The sequence below is a fragment of the Triticum aestivum genome, chromosome 2B, assembly GCF_018294505.1.
Source record: "Triticum aestivum cultivar Chinese Spring chromosome 2B, IWGSC CS RefSeq v2.1, whole genome shotgun sequence".
NCBI lineage: Eukaryota > Viridiplantae > Streptophyta > Magnoliopsida > Poales > Poaceae > Triticum > Triticum aestivum.
In genome coordinates this window covers 271,809,098-271,828,805 of record NC_057798.1, presented here as the reverse complement: position 1 = coordinate 271,828,805, position 19,708 = coordinate 271,809,098, and positions in this window count along the sequence as shown.

Below are 19,708 nucleotides of genomic sequence, written 5' to 3'. Positions count from 1 at the left end.
ATGACAATATTCAAATATAGTTTTTTCTTTTTTGTTTCTCAATAAATATTTCGAATTTTGATCTGAATTTTTAGTGGTTACAGACATATGTCTTGTGAACATTCATAATTCTTTTATAGTAGAATTTTTGAAACATCAAAATGTGACTTCAAAATTTGTAGCATGGAAGCACCTAATAGGTGATATCACCTGATATCCACCCGTTTGTTTAGGCCGACTCCAATTGTAGACCTCAAACGGACGTATGTTTTATTCGAATTTTGTCTATTTGGGTCGGCAAAACAGACTCCCATGTCCATTTTTGGCCGTCCGACGATCGGTGCACCCAACGTGTGGCCGCGTCCCAAACTTTATGTGCACTTTAGACTTAAAACAAAAAAAAGGCATTGCAAAATAGTTTAAAACATAAATATACTACAATAACTTAATTAAATAGTACGTAAGTTGAATTAAAAAACATGAAAAAAGGTACATCTGCCGCCTGCCGCCGCTGATGTCGTGGCCGCCAATGTCGTGGCCATCTTCAGGCATCACCGTCCTCGTCCTCGTCGTCCCCGATCAGGTCGATGTAGGGAGGCGGCGGCCCCCAAAATGGGGCAGGCGCGTCTTGTGCAAGTTGCGGTGGTGGTGGTGACCACAACACCCACACGCGGCCTACGGCACTGGTGGCGGTGGTGGCGGCGGGCTGCATGGCATCGTGGTCGTCCCGACCACGACTGTTAGTGACGGGTTGCACACCGGGTTGGGCGATCGGTCCTCCATCACCTCCTGCTTCACGTCCAGCTCCGGGACGTAGACATCTTCGGCGACCGAGAGTGCCATCATCTCCTTCAGCCCCTCCCATTGCTCCTATTGGCTTCGCTTGAACTCCCTCTCGGTGTCCTCCATCACGGCCTGCACCAGTCGCTCCTACTACTCGGGCGTCATGGTGGGAGGTGGCGGTGGTGGCTGATAACCCATAAGTATAGGGGATCTCAATGTTTTCGAGGAGAGTATTCAATCCAAATTTATTGATTCGACACAAGGGGAGCCAAAGAATATTCGCATGTATTAGCAGTTGAGTTGTCAATTCAACCACACATGAAGAATTAAATATCTGCAGCAAGGTGATCAGTAGCACAGTAGTATGGTAATTTGATGTTAGTAGTGGCAGTAGCAATAGTAACGGTAACACTAACAGTAGCAGTTTTGTAGTGATTGTAATGGCAGCAACAACGAAATTAACTTAGCAAAGATCAATATATGAAAAGCGTAAGCATTGGATCAGTGAAGGATATTTGTGTTGGGTGACATTCATCATATAACAGTCACAAACCTAGAGCGGTGCACAATAGCTCAAGTTCATCGATGTAATGTAGGCATGTTTTTGTATATAGTCATACGTGCTTATAATAAGAACTTGTGTAACATCTTTTGGCCTACCCTCCCGTGGCAGCGGGGGCCATAAGAAAACTAAGGGATATTAACGCCTCATTTTAATAGAGAATCGAAACAAAGTATTAACACATAGTGAATACATGAACTCCTCAAACTACGGTAATCACCGGAAAGAATCCCACTTATTGCCACCTTGGGGTATGCGGATTATAACACGTAACAGATATGAAATCATAGCACTCGGGCCCTAGTGACAAGCATTAAGCATAGCAAAGTCATAGCAACATCAATCTCAGAACATAGTGGATACTAGGGATCAAGCCATAACAATTTGACTCGATTACCTGACAAATCTCATCCAACCCCATCACAATCCAGCAATCCTACGAATGAATTACTCACTTCCGGTGGTGAGCATCATGAAATTGGTGATGAAAAAGGGTTGGTGATGATGATGGCGATGAATCCCCCTCTCCGGAGCCCTGAACATACTCCAGATCTGGCCTCCCGATGAAGAACACGAAGTGGCGGCTACTCCGTTTTATAAAATGCGATGAAACTACTTCTCTTATTTTTTTTCTCGGGGAAGAGGAATTTGTAGGCTTGAGATTAGGGTCAGCGGAGCTCCGTGGGCCCCACAAGGCAACCTGGCGCGCCTCGGGGTGCTCGTGCCCTGTTGCCTTGTGGGCAATAGGGGGGCCCTCTGGTCGGTCTTGGCTCCAGTATTTTTTTATATATTCCATAAAAATATCCAAAAAGTTTCATCCAATTTTGAGAACTTTTATTTCTGCACAAAAAACAACTCTTGAAAACAATGTCAGTCCGCGTTAGTTTCATTCAAATCATGCAAATTAGAGTACAAAACAAGACAAAAAGTGATTGGAAAAGTAGATACGACGGAGACGTATCAACTCCTCCAAGCTTAACTCATTGCTTGTCCTCAAGCAATCCAGTTGACAAACTGAAAGTGATAAAAAAACTTTTACAAACTCTTTTGTTCTTGTATCTGTATATAAGCTTAAATAGTACCCAAGTTTTCAGTAAAGATCATAACTAACCATACAAATGATAACTCATAGAAATTATATTCACTCATATCAATGGCATAATCAACTAGCAAGCAATAATAACATGTCTCAAATGCCACCACCTTGTCAAAGAATCATAAAATAATATGGTAACATGGTATCTCGCTAGCCCTTTCTAAGCTCGCAAAACATAAATGCATAGCACCTCCAAAGTTCAAGCAGCGACTAAACATTGTAATTCATGGTAGAAGAGATCCAGTCATGATAACTATACACAATGCATAAGAATGAGAATAGTGCTCTCAGGACTGGTGCTTTATTTGAGAAGGTGGTGACTCAACAATAAAAGCAAATAACATAAAAGTAAATAGATAGGCCATTCGTAGAGGGAAGCAGGGATTTGTAGAGGTGCCAGAGCTCGAAGCTTAAATCAAAGATAAATTCAATTTTGAGAGGCATTCCTTTCCTGTCAACGTCACGACCGAGAGTTTTCAATATCTTCCATGCTAAATAATTATCAGTGGTTCCCAAGCGGAAAGGTAAAGTTTACTCCCCCTCAGCCAACAAACACAAGCCATGGCTAACTGAATTCACGGGTGCCCTCCATACCAATAACTTTTGGGGGGAGTTTGTTTCACTATATATTTTTTTCATTTTGATGTTCAAAAACAAATATTTGTTTCATTTTGATTATAGGACTGGGCATCCCAATTACCAGCCTCTCTCGTGCAATGACAGATGAATAAACACCCATCGTGCATCCAAATGGAGTTTCTACTTCAAGTTTGAGGCATCAATGATGTTCAATTCACCTCTCAAATGGCAAAATACTTTCTCATCAAGCGGTTTGGTGAATATATCCGCCAATTGCTTATCGGTACGAACATGTTTAAGATTGATATCTCCCTTAGCAACATGGTCTCCAATAAAATGATGACGGACTTCAATATGCTTAGTTCGAGAATGTTGCACGGGATTATGAGCAGTCTTAATAGCACTTTCATTGTCACAAAGCAATGGAACATGTTTCACATATATCCCATAATCTTTAAGAGTTTGGGTCATCCAAAGTAATTGAGCACAACATGAACCGTCGGCAATATATTCCGCTTCGGCGGTGGATAAGGATACCGAGTTTTGTTTCTTGGAGGACCAAGACACAAGAGATCTACCAAGAAATTGACAAGTACCCGAAGTGGACTTCCTATAAACCTTGTCACCGGCATAGTACGAATCAGAGTAGCCAACAAGATTAAAAGAAGACCTCTTAGGATACCAAATGCCAAAGTTTGGTGTGTGAATTAAGTATCTCACTATCCTTTTCACAGCCTTAAGATGACCTTCTTTGGGGGCCGCTTGATATCGTGCACACATGCACACACTTAGCATCATATCGGGACGAGAGGCACATAGATATAACAATGAACCAATCATAGAGCGGTAAACCTTTTGGTCAACCAGTTCGCCATCTTTTGTCAAGTCAAAATGTCCACTAGTAGGCATGGGTGTACTCATACATTTGCATTCTTGCATGTTGAACTTATTGAATAAGTCCTTGGTATACTTTGTTTGAGAAACAAAGGTACCCTCCTTTGTTTGCTTGATTTGCAAACCAAGAAAGAACTTGAGTTCACTCATCATAGACATCTCAAACTTCTCCGACATTAGCCTTCCAAACTTTTCACTAAAATGAGGGTTAGTTGAACCAAATATGATATCATCCACATAAATTTGGCACACAAATAATTCACCATTAACCCTATTAGTAAAAAGTGTAGAATCAATTTTTCCAATTTCAAAGCCTTTTTCAATAAGGAACTTAGTCAAGCATTTATACCACGCTCTAGGAGCTTGTTTATGTTGGGGAACGTAGCAGAAATTCAAAATTTTCCTACGTGTCACCAAGATCTATCTATGGAGAAACCAGAAACGAGGGGAAGGAGAGTGCATCTACATACCCTTGTAGATCGCTAAGCGGAAGCGTTCAAGAGAACGGGGTTGAAGGAGTCGTACTCGTCGTGATCCAAATCACCGGAGATCCTAGTGCCGAACGGACGGCACCTCCGCGTTCAACACACGTACAGCCCGGTGACGTCTCCCACGCCTTGATCCAGCAAGGAGAGAGGGAGAGGTTGAGGAAGACTCCAACCAGCAGCAGCACAACGGCGTGGTGGTGATGGAGGAGCGTGGCTATCCTGCAGGGCTTCGCCAAGCACCACGGGATATGAGGAGAAAGAGACGCAGGGCTGCACCAAGGAGAGATCGAATCGCGTGTTATGGGCAGCCCTATGCCTCACTATTTATAGGGGAGAGGGAGGAGGGTGCGCCCCCTTCTAGGGTTCCCACCCCTAGGGGGGCGGCAGCCCTAGATGGCAAAGGGGGTGGCGGCCAAGAGGGGAGAGGAGAGGGAGGCGCACCAATATGGGCCCTAAGGCCCATATCCCTTTAGGGTTTGCCCCCTTTCCACCTCTTAGGCGCCATGGGCCCTTGTGGGAGGCGCACCAGCCCACTAAGGGGCTGGTCCCTCACCACTCTTGGCCCATGCAAGCCTCCGGGGTTGGTGGCCCCACTTGGTGGACCCCCGGGACCCTCCCGGTGGTCCCGGTACGTTACCGATAAACCCCGAAACTCTTCCGATGACCAAAACAGGACTTCCCATATATAAATCTTTACCTCCGGACCATTCCGGAACTCCTCGTGACGTCCGGGATCTCATCCGGGACTCCGAACAACATTCGGTAACCACATACAAACTTCCTTTATAACCCTAGCGTCATCGAACCTTAAGTGTGTAGACCCTACGGGTTCGGGAGACATGCAGACATGACCTAGACGTTCTCCGGTAAATAACCAACAGCGGGATCTGGATACCCATGTTGGCTCCCACATGTTCCACGATGATCTCATCGGATGAACCACGATGTCAAGGACTTAATCAATCCCGTATACAATTCCCTTTGTCTAGCGGTATTGTACTTGCCCGAGATTCGATCGTCGGTATACCGATACCTTGTTCAATCTCGTTACCGGCAAGTCTCTTTACTCGTTCCGTAACACATCATCCCGTGATCAACCCCTTGGTCACATTGTGCACATTATGATGATGTCCTACCGAGTGGGCCCAAAGATACCTCTCTGTTTACACGGAGTGGCAAATCCCAGTCTCGATTCGTGCCAACCCAACAGACACTTTCGGAGATACCTGTAATGCACCTTTATAGCCACCCAATTACGTTGTGACGTTTGGTACACCCAAAGCATTCCTACGGTATCCGGGAGTTGCACAATCTCATGGTCTAAGGAAAAGATACTTGACATTAGAAAAGCTTTAGCATACGAACTACACGATCTTTGTGCTAGGCTTAGGATTGGGTCTTGTCCATCACATCATTCTCCTAATGATGTGATCCCGTTATCAACGACATCCAATGTCCATAGCCAGGAAACCATGACTATCTGTTGATCACAACGAGCTAGTCAACTAGAGGCTCACTAGGGACATATTGTGGTCTATGTATTCATACGTGTATTACGATTTCCGGATAATACAGTTATAGCATGAATAAAAGACTATTATCATGAACAAAGAAATATAATAATAACACTTTTATTATTGCCTCTAGGGCATATTTCCAACAGTCTCCCACTTGCACTAGAGTCAATAATCTAGTTCACATCACCATGTGATTAACACTGACAGGTCACATCACCATGTGACCAACATCCAAAGAGTCTTGGGTTTGATCATGTTGCTTGTGAGAGAGGTTTTTAGTCAACGGGTCTGAACCTTTCATATTCGTGTGTGCTTTACAAATCTCTATGTCATCTCCTAGATGTAGCTACCACGTTCTATTTGGAGCCATTCCAAATAATTGTTCCACTTGGAGCTATTCTAAATTGTTGCCCCATTATACGTATCCGGTATCTCTACTTAGAGCTATCCGGATAGGTGTTAAGCTTGCATCATCGTAACTCTTTACGTCGAACTCTTTATCACCTCCATAACCGAGAAAATTCCTTAGTCCACTAGTTACTAAGGATAACTTTGACCGCTGTACTGTGATCTATTCTTGGATCACTCTTGTACCCCTTGACTGACTCATGGCAAGGCACACTTCAGGTGCGGTACACAGCATAGCATACTGTAGAGCCTACATCTAAAGCATAGGGGACGACCTTCGTCCTTTCTCTCTTTTCTGCCGAGGTCGAGCTTTAAGTCTTAACTTCGTACCTTACAACTCAGGCAAGAACTTCTTCTTTGACTGATCCATCTTGAACACCTTCAAGATCATGTCAAGGTATGTGCTCATTTGAAAGTACCATTAAGCGGTTTTCATCTATCCTTATAGATCTTGATGCTCAATGTTCAAGTAGCTTAATCCAGGTTTTCTATTGAAAAACACTTTCCAAATAACCCTATATGCTTTCTAGAAAATCATTTCTGATCATCAACATGTCAACAACATATACTCATCAGAAATTCTATAGTGCTCCCACTTACTTCTTTGGAAATACATGTTTCTCATAAACTTTGTATACACCAAAATCTTTGATCATCTCATCAAAGCGCACATTCCAACTCCGAGATGCTTACTCCAGTCCTTAGAAGGATTGCTGGAGCTAGCATACCTTTTAGCATCCTTAGGATCGACAAAAACTTTCTGATTGTATCACATACAACCTTTCCATATGAAGACTGGTAAGGAAACTCGTTTTGTCATCCATCTGCTAGATTTCATAAATGCAGCTAATGCTAACATGTTTCCGACGGACTTAAGCATCGCTACGGATGAGAAAATCTCATCGTAGTCAACTCCTTGAACTTGTGAAAAAACTCTTCGCCACAAGTTGAGCTTCATAGATGGTGACATTACCATCCACGTTCGTCTTCTTCTTAAAGATCCATTTATCTCAATGGCTTGCCGATCATCGGGCAAGTCCACCAAAGTCCATGCTTTGTTCTGATACATGGATCCTATCTCGGATTTCATGTCTTCTAAACATTTGTCGGAATTTGGGCCCACCATCGCTTCTCCATAGCTCGTAGGTTCATTGTTGTCTAGCAACATGACCTTCAAGACAGGATTACTGTACCACTCTGAAGTAGTACGTATCCTTGTCACCCTACGAGGTACGACAGTGACTTGATCCGAAACTTCATGATCACTATCATAAGCTTCTACTTCAATTGGTGTAGGTGCCACATGAACAACTTCCTGTGCCCTGATACACACTGGTTGAAGTGATGGTTCAATAACCATATCAAGTCTCCACCATCCTCCCACTCAACTCTTTCGAGAGAAACCTTTCCTCGAGAATGGACCCGATTCAAGAAACAATTCATATTGCTTTCGGATCTGAATTAGGAGGTATACCCAACTGTTTTGGGTGTCCTATGAAGATGCATTTTATCCGCGTTGGGTTTGAGCTTATCAACCTGAAACTTTTTCACATAAGCATCGCAACCCCAAACTTTTAAGAAACGACAACTTAGGTTTCTCCAAACGGTGTCGTCTCAACAGAATTACGTGGTACCCTTTTAAAGTGAGTGCGGTTCTCTCTAATGCCTAACCCATGAACGATAGTGGTAATTCGATAAGAGACATCATGGTACGCACCATATCAAATAGGATGCAACTATGATGTTCGGACACACAATCACACTATGGTGTTCCAGGCGCTATTAATTGTGAAACAATTTCCACAATGTCTTAATTGCGTGCCAAAGCTCGTAACTCAGATACTCATCTCTATGATCATATCATAGACATTTCATCCTCTTGTCACGATGATCTTCAACTTCACTCTGAAATTACTTGAACCATTCAATAATTCAGACTTGTGTTTCATCAAGTAAATATACTCAATATCTACTCGAATCATCTGTGAAGTAAGAACATAACGATATTCACTGCATGCCTCAGCACTCATTGGACTGCACACATCAAAATGTGTTACTTCCAACAAGTTGCTATCTTGTTCCATTTTACTGAAACCGAGGCTTTTCAGTCATCTTGCCTATGTGGTATGATTTGCATATCTCAAGTGATTCAAAATCAAGTGAGTCCAAACGATCCATCTGCATGGAGTTTCTTCATGCGTATACACCAATAGACATGGTTCGCATGTCTCAAACTTTTCAAAAATGAGTGAGTCCAAAGATCCATCAACATGGAGCTTCTTCATGCGTTTTATACCAATATGACTTACATGGCAGTGCCACAAGTGAATGGTACTATTATTACTATCTTATATCTTTTGGCATGAAAATGTCTATCACTACGATCGAGATTCAATAAACCATTCAGGTTTAATACTAATCTTGATGGTAGAGGGAGCGTGCGATGTTTGATCACATCAAACATATATCGTCAGCTCACCTTTAGCTAGTCTCCGTTTATTCCGTAGCTCTTTTATTTCGAGTTACTAACACTTAGCAACCGAACCGGTATCTAATACCCTGGTGCTACTAGGAGTACTAGTAAAGTACACATTAACATAATGTATATCCGATATACTTCTATCGACCTTGCCAGCCTTCTCATCTACCAAGTATCTAGGGTAATTCTGCTCCAGTGGTTATTCCCCTTATTACAGAAGCACTTAGTCTCGGGTTTGGGTTCAACCTTGGGTTTCTTCACTAGAGCAGCAGCTGATTTGCCGTTTCATGACGTATCCCTTCTTGCCCTTGCCCTTCTTGAAACTAGTGGTTTCACCAACCATCAACAATTGATGCTCCTTCTTGATTCCTACTTTCGCGGTGTCATAACATCGCGAATACCTCAAGGATCATCATATCTATCCCTGATATGTTATAGTTCATCATGAAGCTCTTGCAGCTTGGTGGCAATGACTTTGGAGAAACATCACTATCTCATCTGGAAGATCAACTCCCACTCGATTAAAGTGATTGTTGTACTCAGACCATCTGAGCACAAGCTCAACGATTGAGGTTTTCTCCTTTAGTTTGCAGGCTAAGAAAATCGTCGGAGGTCTCATACCTCTTGACATGGGCACGAGCCTGAAATCCCAATTTCAGCCCTCGAAACATCTCATATGTTCCGCGATGTTTCAAAAACGTCTTTGGTGCCTCTACTTAAACCATTTAACTGAACTATCACGTAGTTATCAAAACGTGTATGTCCGATGTTCGCAACATCGACAAACGACGTTTGGGGTTCAGCACACTGAGCGGTGCAGTAAGGACATAAGCTTTCTACTGATCGCACAATTGCTACTTTCAACTTTCAACTATATTTTCTCTAGGAACATATATAAAATAGTAGAACTAAAGCGCGAGCTACGACATAATTTGCAAAATCCTTTTGACTATGTTTAGATAATTAAGTTCATCTTATGAACTCCCACTCAGATAGACATCCCTCTAGTCATCTAAGTGATTACATGATCCGAGTCAACTAGGCCGTGTCCGATCATCACGTGAGACGGACTAGTCATCATCAGTGAACATCTTCATGTTGATCGTATCTACTATACGACTCATGCTCGACCTTTCGGTCTCCGTGTTCCGAGGCCATGTCTGTACATGCTAGGCTCGTCAAGTTAACCCTAAGTGTATTGCATGTGTAAATCTGTCTTACACCCGTTGTATGTGAACGTAAGGATCTATCACACCCGATCATCACGTGGTGCTTCGAAACGACGAACTGTAGCAACGGTGCACAGTCAGGGGAGAACACTTCTTGAAATTGTTGTAAGGGATCATCTTATTTACTACCGTCGTTCTAAGTAAACAAGATGCATGAACATGATAAACATCACATGCAATTATATAGTAGTGACATGATATGGCCAATATCATATAGCTCCATTATCTCCATCTTCGGGGCTCCATGATCATCATCGTCACCGGCATGACACCATGATCTCCATCATCATGATCTCCATCATCGTGTCTCCATGAAGTTGTCTCGCCAACTTATTACTTCTACTACTATGGCTACCGGTTAGCAATAAAGTAAAGTAATTACATGGCGTTTTTCAATGACACGCAGGTCATACAATAAATTAAGACAACTCCTATGGCTCCTGCCGGTTGTCATACTCATCGACATGCAAGTCGTGAATCTTATTACAAGAACATGATCAATCTCATACATCACATATCATTCATCACATTCTTCTTGGCCATATCACATCACATAGCATACCCTGCAAAAACAAGTTAGACGTCCTCTAATTGTTGTTTGCATGTTTTACGTGGCTGCTATGGGTTTCTAGCAAGAACGTTTCTTACCTACGCAAAACCACAACGTGATATGCCAATTGCTATTTACCCTTCATAAGGACCCTTTTCATCGAATCCGTTCCGACTAAAGTGGGAGAGACTGGCACCCGCTAGCCACCTTATGCACCAAGTGCATGTCAATCGGTGGAACCTATCTCATGTAAGAGTACGTGTAAGGTCGGTCCGGGCCGCTTCATCCCACAATACCGTCGAAACAAGATTGGACTAGTAACGGTAAGCATATTGAACAAAATCAACGCCCACAACTACTTTGTGTTCTACTCGTGCAAAGAATCTACGCAATAGACCTAGCTCATGATGCCACTGTTGGGGAACGTAGCAGAAATTCAAAATTTTCCTACGTGTCACCAAGATCTATCTATGGAGAAACCAGCAACGAGGGGAAGGAGAGTGCATCTACATACCCTTGTAGATCGCTAAGCGGAAGCATTCAAGAGAACGGGGTTGAAGGAGTCGTACTCGTCGTGATCCAAATCACCGGAGATCCTAGTGCCGAACGGACGGCACCTCCGCGTTCAACACACCTACAGCCCGGTGACGTCTCCCACGCCTTGATCCAGCAAGGAGAGAGGGAGAGGTTGAGGAAGACTCCAACCAGCAGCAGCACAACGGCGTGGTGGTGATGGAGGAGCGTGGCTATCCTGCAGGGCTTCGCCAAGCACCACGGGATATGAGGAGAAAGAGACGCAGGGCTGCACCAACGAGAGATCGAATCGCGTGTTATGGGCAGCCCTATGCCTCACTATTTATAGGGCAGAGGGAGGAGGGTGCGCCCCCTTCTAGGGTTCCCACACCTAGGGGGGCGGCAGCCCTAGATGGCAAAGGGGGTGGCGGCCAAGAGGGGAGAGGAGAGGGAGGCGCACCAATATGGGCCCTAAGGCCCATATCCCTTTAGGGTTTGCCCCCTTTCCACCTCTTAGGCGCCATGGGCCCTTGTGGGAGGCGCACCAGCCCACTAAGGGGCTGGTCCCTCACCACTCTTGGCCCATGCAAGCCTCCGGGGTTGGTGGCCCCACTTGGTGGACCCCCGGGACCCTCCCGGTGGTCCCGGTACGTTTCCGATAAACCCCGAAACTCTTCCGGTGACCAAAACAGGACTTCCCATATATAAATCTTTACCTCCGGACCATTCCGGAACTCCTCGTGACGTCCGGGATCTCATACGGGACTCCGAACAACATTCGGTAACCACATACAAACTTCCTTTATAACCCTAGCGTCATCGAACCTTAAGTGTGTAGACCCTACGGGTTCGGGAGACATGCAGACATGACCGAGACGTTCTCCGGTCAATAACCAACAGCGGGATCTGGATACCCATGTTGGCTCCCACATGTTCCACGATGATCTCATCGGATGAACCACGATGTCAAGGACTTAATCAATCCCGTATACAATTCCCTTTGTCTAGCGGTATTGTACTTGCCCGAGATTCGATCGTCGGTATACCGATACCTTGTTCAATCTCGTTACCGGCAAGTCTCTTTACTCGTTCCGTAACACATCATCCCGTGATCAACCCCTTGGTCACATTGTGCACATTATGATGATGTCCTACCGAGTGGGCCCAGAGATACCTCTCCGTTTACACGGAGTGACAAATCCCAGTCTCGATTCGTGCCAACCCAACAGACACTTTCGGAGATACCTGTAATGCACCTTTATAGCCACCCAGTTACGTTGTGACGTTTGGTACACCCAAAGCATTCCTACGGTATCCGGGAGTTGCACAATCTCATGGTCTAAGGAAAAGATACTTGACATTAGAAAAGCTTTAGCATACGAACTACACGATCTTTGTGCTAGGCTTAGGATTGGGTCTTGTCCATCACATCATTCTCCTAATGATGTGATCCCGTTATCAACGACATCCAATGTCCATAGCCAGGAAACCATGACTATCTGTTGATCACAACGAGCTAGTCAACTAGAGGCTCACTAGGGACATATTGTGGTCTATGTATTCACACGTGTATTACGATTTCCGGATAATACATTTATAGCATGAATAAAAGACTATTATCATGAACAAAGAAATATAATAATAACACTTTTATTATTGCCTCTAGGGCATATTGCCAACAGTTTAAGACCATAAAGAGCTTTGTGAAGTTTGTATACATGATCGGGTTTCGTGGGATTAACAAAGCCAGGAGGTTGTTTAACATAAACCTCCTCCTCAATTTCACCATTAAGAAAAGCACTTTTAGTGTCCATTTGATATAAAGTGGTATCATGATGATTAGCATAAGCAAGTAAGATGCGAATGGATTCAAGTCTAGCAACGGGGGCATATGTCTCACCATAGTCCATACCTTCGACTTGAGTGTAGCCTTGAGCGACGAGACGAGCCTTGTTGCGTACAACTTGTCCATCTTCATCTTACTTGTTCTGAAACACCCATTTGGTTCCAATGACATTGTGCTTCTCATCGGGCTTTTCAACCAATGTCCACACTTGGTTCCTCTTGAAATTGTGTAGCTCTTCATGCATGGCGTTCACCCAATCTAGATCATCAAGAGCATCTTCAACCTTCATAGGCTCAATACTAGAAATGAATGAGTAATGTTCACAAAAGTTAGCCAAACAAGTTTTAGAACGAGTAATTCTCCCGGTTTGAATATCATCATAGATTTGTTCGACGGGATGATCTCTTGAGACTCTTGCTCGAACTCGTGAGAGCCTTTGTTTGGGTCGGGGTGGAACATCCTCTTCATTGTCTTGTTCTTCTTCTTGTCTTTCTTCGTTGTTGTTGGCGTTATTGTTCTCTCATGGAGGTGGGGAGGGAGGTCGACAAGGTTTATCTTGTTGTACATCCTCGTTTCTATCATCTTGATGCGTTCCACTTGTGGATGCCTCCAAGTCAACTTGTGGATCACCTTGGCGTGAAGTTGAGGCTTCCACTTGTACAGACGAGGTACTCTCCTTCACCTCCGTTGGGCAAATCTTGCCAATAGACAAGTCTTGTATTGCTTCCAAAGGATCTTTGTCACCTACATCAATTGGCAATTGCTCTACTTGCAAGCCGTTAGATTCATCAAACTTCACATCTACCATCTCTTCAACCTTTCGGGTGAAACTGTTTTAGACACGGTATGTGTGAGAGTTTGAGCCATGACCGAGTAGGAAACCTTCATGAGATTTAGGAGTAAACTTGAACGATGATGCTTATCAAGAATGTAGCACTTAGAGCCGAATACCTATCGGGGAAACGTACACCTATGGGTCACAAGGATCCCTTCTACGTTCAGTGGGGGGATTAGCTGCACGAAGAGCAGGTCGATCCGTTAGCACACGGGGGATTTTTATCCAGGTTCGGGTCGCAAAGATGCGTAATACCCTAGTCCTGCTTGTCTGGTTATAAGTGTGTTCTTGAGCTCTTGAACTAGCTATGGTGCGTGCTTTGTCCAAAAGTCCGAATCCTCTCTTCGTGTGCCTTGGGCCTCCTTTTATACGAAAAGGGGTCGCCACAGTGGCACACAGGAGGTGGCAAACTACAGTGCACAAACTTATCGCTCGGCAACATAGGACAAACACATTTAATGTGTCGCCTACGTGTCCTCTTGCTTTAATGGGGATGGCAACAGAAGCCATCCCATCCTTCGCCGCTCCTCCTCGCTTTGACACGCGTCTGGGTCGATGAGGCATGTAGTGCCACGCTGGCCAACCAGCTGCTGTGTTGGCACAATGGTAGGCTTCCACGAAGATCTGCATGCCGCCACGCAGGCATCTGCTTAGTTGGCACGTCGATCATTGCACTGGAGTGGTGGTGAGGTGGCGAAACCTTGCCGAGCGCGGGCCTGGCCGCGGCCCAACGATCGTCCCCGGCAAGGTTTGCCGGGGGCCTTGGAGTCGTCCCCGACAAGGGTCTTCATCTTCTAGTCCCACGTGGATTTGCGGGCTGTCAATCTTTATGTGGATCTGCATGCTATCAAGCATGTGCTCTCCAGATCTTGGTCTTAACATTGTTGATGGTGTCAGAGCTCTCAGCCCCAAGGGTGATGGGCTTGCTGATGCTGTGTAGAATGCCCGGTAGGGCCCTTGCCGAGGGTGGTCCAGCTTGCCCTCTACCCCTTGCGCTTCGGGTATCTGACTTGGTAGTCTTCGGGTTTTGCCTTCCTCTGCCTCGCCAGGCTCTGCTGCAGGTGTGGCTATGGACTGCCCGTGCACTAGTAAGGGGTACAGAAGTACCCATACTTTTGTACACCGACAGGAGCCCCCGGGCCTGGGCCACACATAAGCGCAAGGCGTAGTTGGGCCAGGCCCAAAGCAGTGTGCAGGCGGTCATGGTAGAGATGGATCGCCACGATCTTTCTGTCAGTTGTGCTTCCCCATGGCCCACGTCGAGCGCGTGATGTGGGGGTCGTGCGTGGGATGGCCTCAGCATGCTTTCGTCATCTTGCAGCCGATAGTAAAGAGGTGACCCATGCTTCCCTTATTAAAAAAGAAGGAATGCGCATGGGCGTTACTCATTTACTAAGTGGACTCGGGTCGTAGCTTGCATGCCGCCGCACCCCACAATCACGGGGTAGAAAACAGTCGTCCCACCTGTCATCATGCCCCCTTCCGCTTCGCCATGTATCCTTCATGCCTTGGGAAGGGCAGGCAGTGAATGCGGAGGACGTGGGCATTAACGCCGAGGCGGAAAACTAGGCGTTTGTTGATTGGGGGAGCGGGTCGGTTCCGATTCCCCGTGCTTCCGGAGGCCGCATTGGCCGTGCGGGGCGGCTGCCCCTTGGGCTGGGTGGCCAGGCCCTGGCCTTGCCTCTTCTATAGAAGGGGGAGGGGGAGTGCTTCTCCACACTCACCCCTTCCCCTCTTTTTGCTTATCATCTTCCTCTCATTCGCCATGGTGAAAGGGCGTACTGGCGCTTCGATGGCGGCGACAAGGTCTTCTGCTTGACAGTGCGTTCCTCCTACTTTGGAGCCTCCGGCGGCGGAGCCCGCCGCAAGGGGAAGAGGAAGGGGACGAGGCCGAGGTCGTCGCGGTGCTCGGGGAGGAGGTGGATGGGGCGGTGCTCCAGCTACGCTTCCGTCGGCGGCCCCTTCTCAGATGGGCGGCCATGTCGGAGACCAGCCCTACGAGTTCTTCATCAGGCTATATAAGCCTGTGTGCAGTCGTCTCCGACTTCCAACCCCGTTCGCCCGGGTGATGGAGCAAGATCCACCGCAGGCCTTGAGGCTTCACATGAGGAGTTGTGGGAATGGCATCATGTGGGCTGACGTTGACTTTCCCCGCCCTCACATCATGTACCTTCGCCAGGGGTGGAAGACTTTTGCACGTGCCCACAGCTTGTCGGAGGGGCACGTTCTCCATTTCAAGTTAATGGAGAGCGGCCTGCTCTCTATCAAGGTCTTCGGGAGCTCAGGAATTCGCTTAGGGTGTTGCGTGGAGAGTTCCACTGACGATGAAAGCTCCTCCTCTAGCGATAGCGGTGAGGAGGACAGCGCCAGCGACGATGACAGCAGCGGGCGGGAGGACGACGACTCTGACTCCAGCTGACCATCAGTGGCAGCACCATCATCTGCTCCACCTCCCCCTTCCTTCGGCAACACGCCTTGCCGGGGGTTGCGTCCTGCTGGCTCTAGCGTCGGTGGTGGACGGGCTTCCTCGTCAAGCTCTCCATCGCCGCGTTCCCCATGCCCGTCACCTTTCTTCGCCTGCCGTGCCTGGAGAGGAAAGGGGCAAGAACGGGGATGACGGGGCACTTATCTTTTTCTCAATTTGTAGGCATTTGCCAAATCTTAACTTTCTAGAAAAATGTAATGTTCCGAGCCCATGCTTATGTTCTGTAATATTTGTACTTGACTCAGCATATCAATGAAGAAGATAAGCTTTGCCGAGAACTCATGCACGTAAACGTTCGTGCAGAGGCAAAATGCCCCTTTAATAAAAAAAAATGAGTCTCCCCGGCAAGCCACCTTGTCGGCACCCTCTGTGTCTGCCGGAGAATCACATATGTCGGGTCACAGGGTCTAGCCCCCCCTCCCCCGCGCCAATCTCTTTCTGCCAAAGGTTACTGTGACCACCCCGACCGAAGCAGGTTCGAGTCAGGGATGGGAGCGCCTAAGTCCATTCAGAGTGGCGAAGTCTTCTTATGCACAAGTCACAAGCTACAAACATGAATGGGCAGGAGAAGAACTTTATCTGGTTGGGTTGTCGGTGGAGGCGTTGTGCCAGGCAGTCTTCTCATTTCCTTGCCGGAGCATTGTTACTGCAACTGGAAGGAGGAGAGGATAGGGGCACGGAGCCTTGACCATTCCCTGGTACCTGGTAGAATCTAAGGTAGCATAGAATCCTGGGCAAGCATGGCATGCATATATATTTATGTGCACGCTAAAAACTATCAGGTTGCGCACAGGGTCTGCGATACTTATGTTCATGGTGATTTATATCCTACTCATGCTTGCACTCATTGTTGATTAATCTTAATGCATGTTCATGACTGTTGTCGCCCTCTAGTTGGTCGCTTCCCAGTCTCTTTCTAGCCTTCACTTGTACTAAGCGGGAATACTGCTTGTGCATCCACTTCCATTAACCGCAAAGTTATGCCATATGAGTCCACCATACCTTCCTATATGCGGTATCTACCTGTCGTTCCAAGTAAATTTGTATGTGCCAAACTCTAAACCTTCAAATGAAATTCTGTTTTGTATGCTCGAATAACTCATGTATCAACTAGGGATGTCTATATCTTCCATGCTAGGTGGGTTATTCTCAAGATGAGTGGACTCCTCTCATCACTCATGAGAAAATGGTCGGTAACCGGGATGCCCAGTCCCATGCTTAAATCAAATCAAAATAATTACAAACAAAACTCCCCCAGGATTGTTGTTAGTTGGACGACACCCGATGTTTCGGACAAGCCATGGATGGATGTTTGTTGGTGGTGGGGGAGTATAAACTTTACCATTCTGTGTGGGAACCGCCTATAATGTGTGTAGCATGGAAGATATCAAGATGTCACACCCAATATGCGACCCTATCCAAAAGGAACTGGAAGGTCCCACCAAGGATAGACCCGCATATTGAAACGCTTTTGCAAGGTGGATATCATTACATCAACATTACATAATAGATGGGGATACATACATAAGGCATACAATGCCACACGAATACATCATCACAATACATAAGAGCATCATCCGACTATGGATGAATCACAAACAGAAACTCAAACGACATCCACCCTGCTAGCCCAGGCTGCCGACCTGGAACCTATCCCCTGATCGAAGAAGAAGTAGAAGAAGCAATCCAAACAAGCAAACATCACTCTCGCGTCATGATCATCGCATAACCTGTACCTGCAACTGTTGTTGTAGTAATATGTGAGCCACGAGGACTCAGCAATCCCATTACCATGGGTATCAAGACTAGCAAAGCTTAATGGGAAAGGAAGGGGTAAAGTGGTGAGGTTGCAGCAGCGACTAAGCATATATGGTGGCTAACATACGCAAATGAGAGCGAGAAGAGAAACAATGGAACGGTCCTGAAGCTAGCAATGATCAAGAGGTGATCCTGAACTCCTACTTACGTCAATCATAACCCAGAAACCGTGTTCACTTCCCGGACTCCGCCGAAAAGAGACCATCACGGCTACACACTCGGTTCATGCGTTTAATTCGGATCTGGTGTCAAGTTATCTACAACCGGATATTAACAAATTCCCATCTGCCCATAACCGCGGGCACGGCTTTCGAAAGTTTAAACCCTGCAGGGGTGTCCCAACTTAGCCCATGATAAGCTCTCGCGATCAACGAAGGATATTCCTTCTCCCAGGAAGACCCGATCAGACTCGAATCCCGGTTTACAAGACATTTCAACAATGGTAAAACAAGACCAGCAAAGCCGCCCGATGCGCCGACAATCCCGATAGGAGCTGCACATACCTCGTTCTCAGGGCAACACCGGATGAGACATCCTACGAGTAAAACCAAACCTCGAGTTTCCCCGAGGGGGCCCCGCAGTCTACTCGGTTCGGACCAACACTTAGACAAGCACTCGCCCGGGGGGGCTAAAATAAAGATGACCCTTGGGTTAATTACTCCCAAGGGAAATATAGGTGGTGGTGAGGCAAATGGTAAAACCAAGGTTGGGCCTTGCTGGAGGAGTTTTATTCAAAGCGAACTGTCAAGGGGGTCCCATAAATCACCCGACCGCGTAAGGAATGCAAAATCCGGGAACATAACACCGGTATGACGGAAACTAGGGCGGCAAGAGTGGAACAAAACACCAGGCATAAGGCCGAGTCTTCCACCCTTTACCAAGTATATAGACGCATTAATAATATAAGAGATATTGTGATATCCCAACAAAATTATGTCCACCATGGAGCAATCTTCAAACTTCACCTACAACTAACAACGCTATAAGAGGGGCTGAGCAAAGCGGTAACATAGCCAAACACCGGTTTGCATAGGAAAGGTGTCAAGGTTAGAGGTTCATGGCAATATGGGAGGCTTGATGAGCAAAAGATAGGTAGCGCAGCAAAGCGATAGAACGAAGCAACTAGCATAGCAATGATAGTAGTGAGATCCAGGATAGCGGTCATCTTGCCTGAAATCCCGCAAGGAAGAAGAACGGGTCCATGAAGAAGATGAAGGCACAAAGACGAACCAAGCGTAGACGAACAAATCCTCACGATCGCAACGAAACGGGAACTATCGAGAAGAAGCACACAACATAGTAAACACACCACACATGAACAAGGCATGATGCACAAACAAGTATGATGCAAGACAAGACTACATGAAGCTACTCATGGCAAGAGATGATGCAAGCAAGAGCAACACATCAAGGCAAGTTTAAATGAGGCCGGGAACAACATATAACAATTCCGGTAAGTCCTCATATGCATATTTCGAAATTGGTCCAGATCTGAATAAACCGTATGTTCAAGTTGTTAAACAGCAAGTTAAGATGCACCAAGATGATCTACACGAGATTCTAGTCAAGTTACATATAAAGTTCATTTAATTCGGAGCTACGACCTAGGAGATATGAGCAAAACAAGTAAAACATGGCATTGATGTA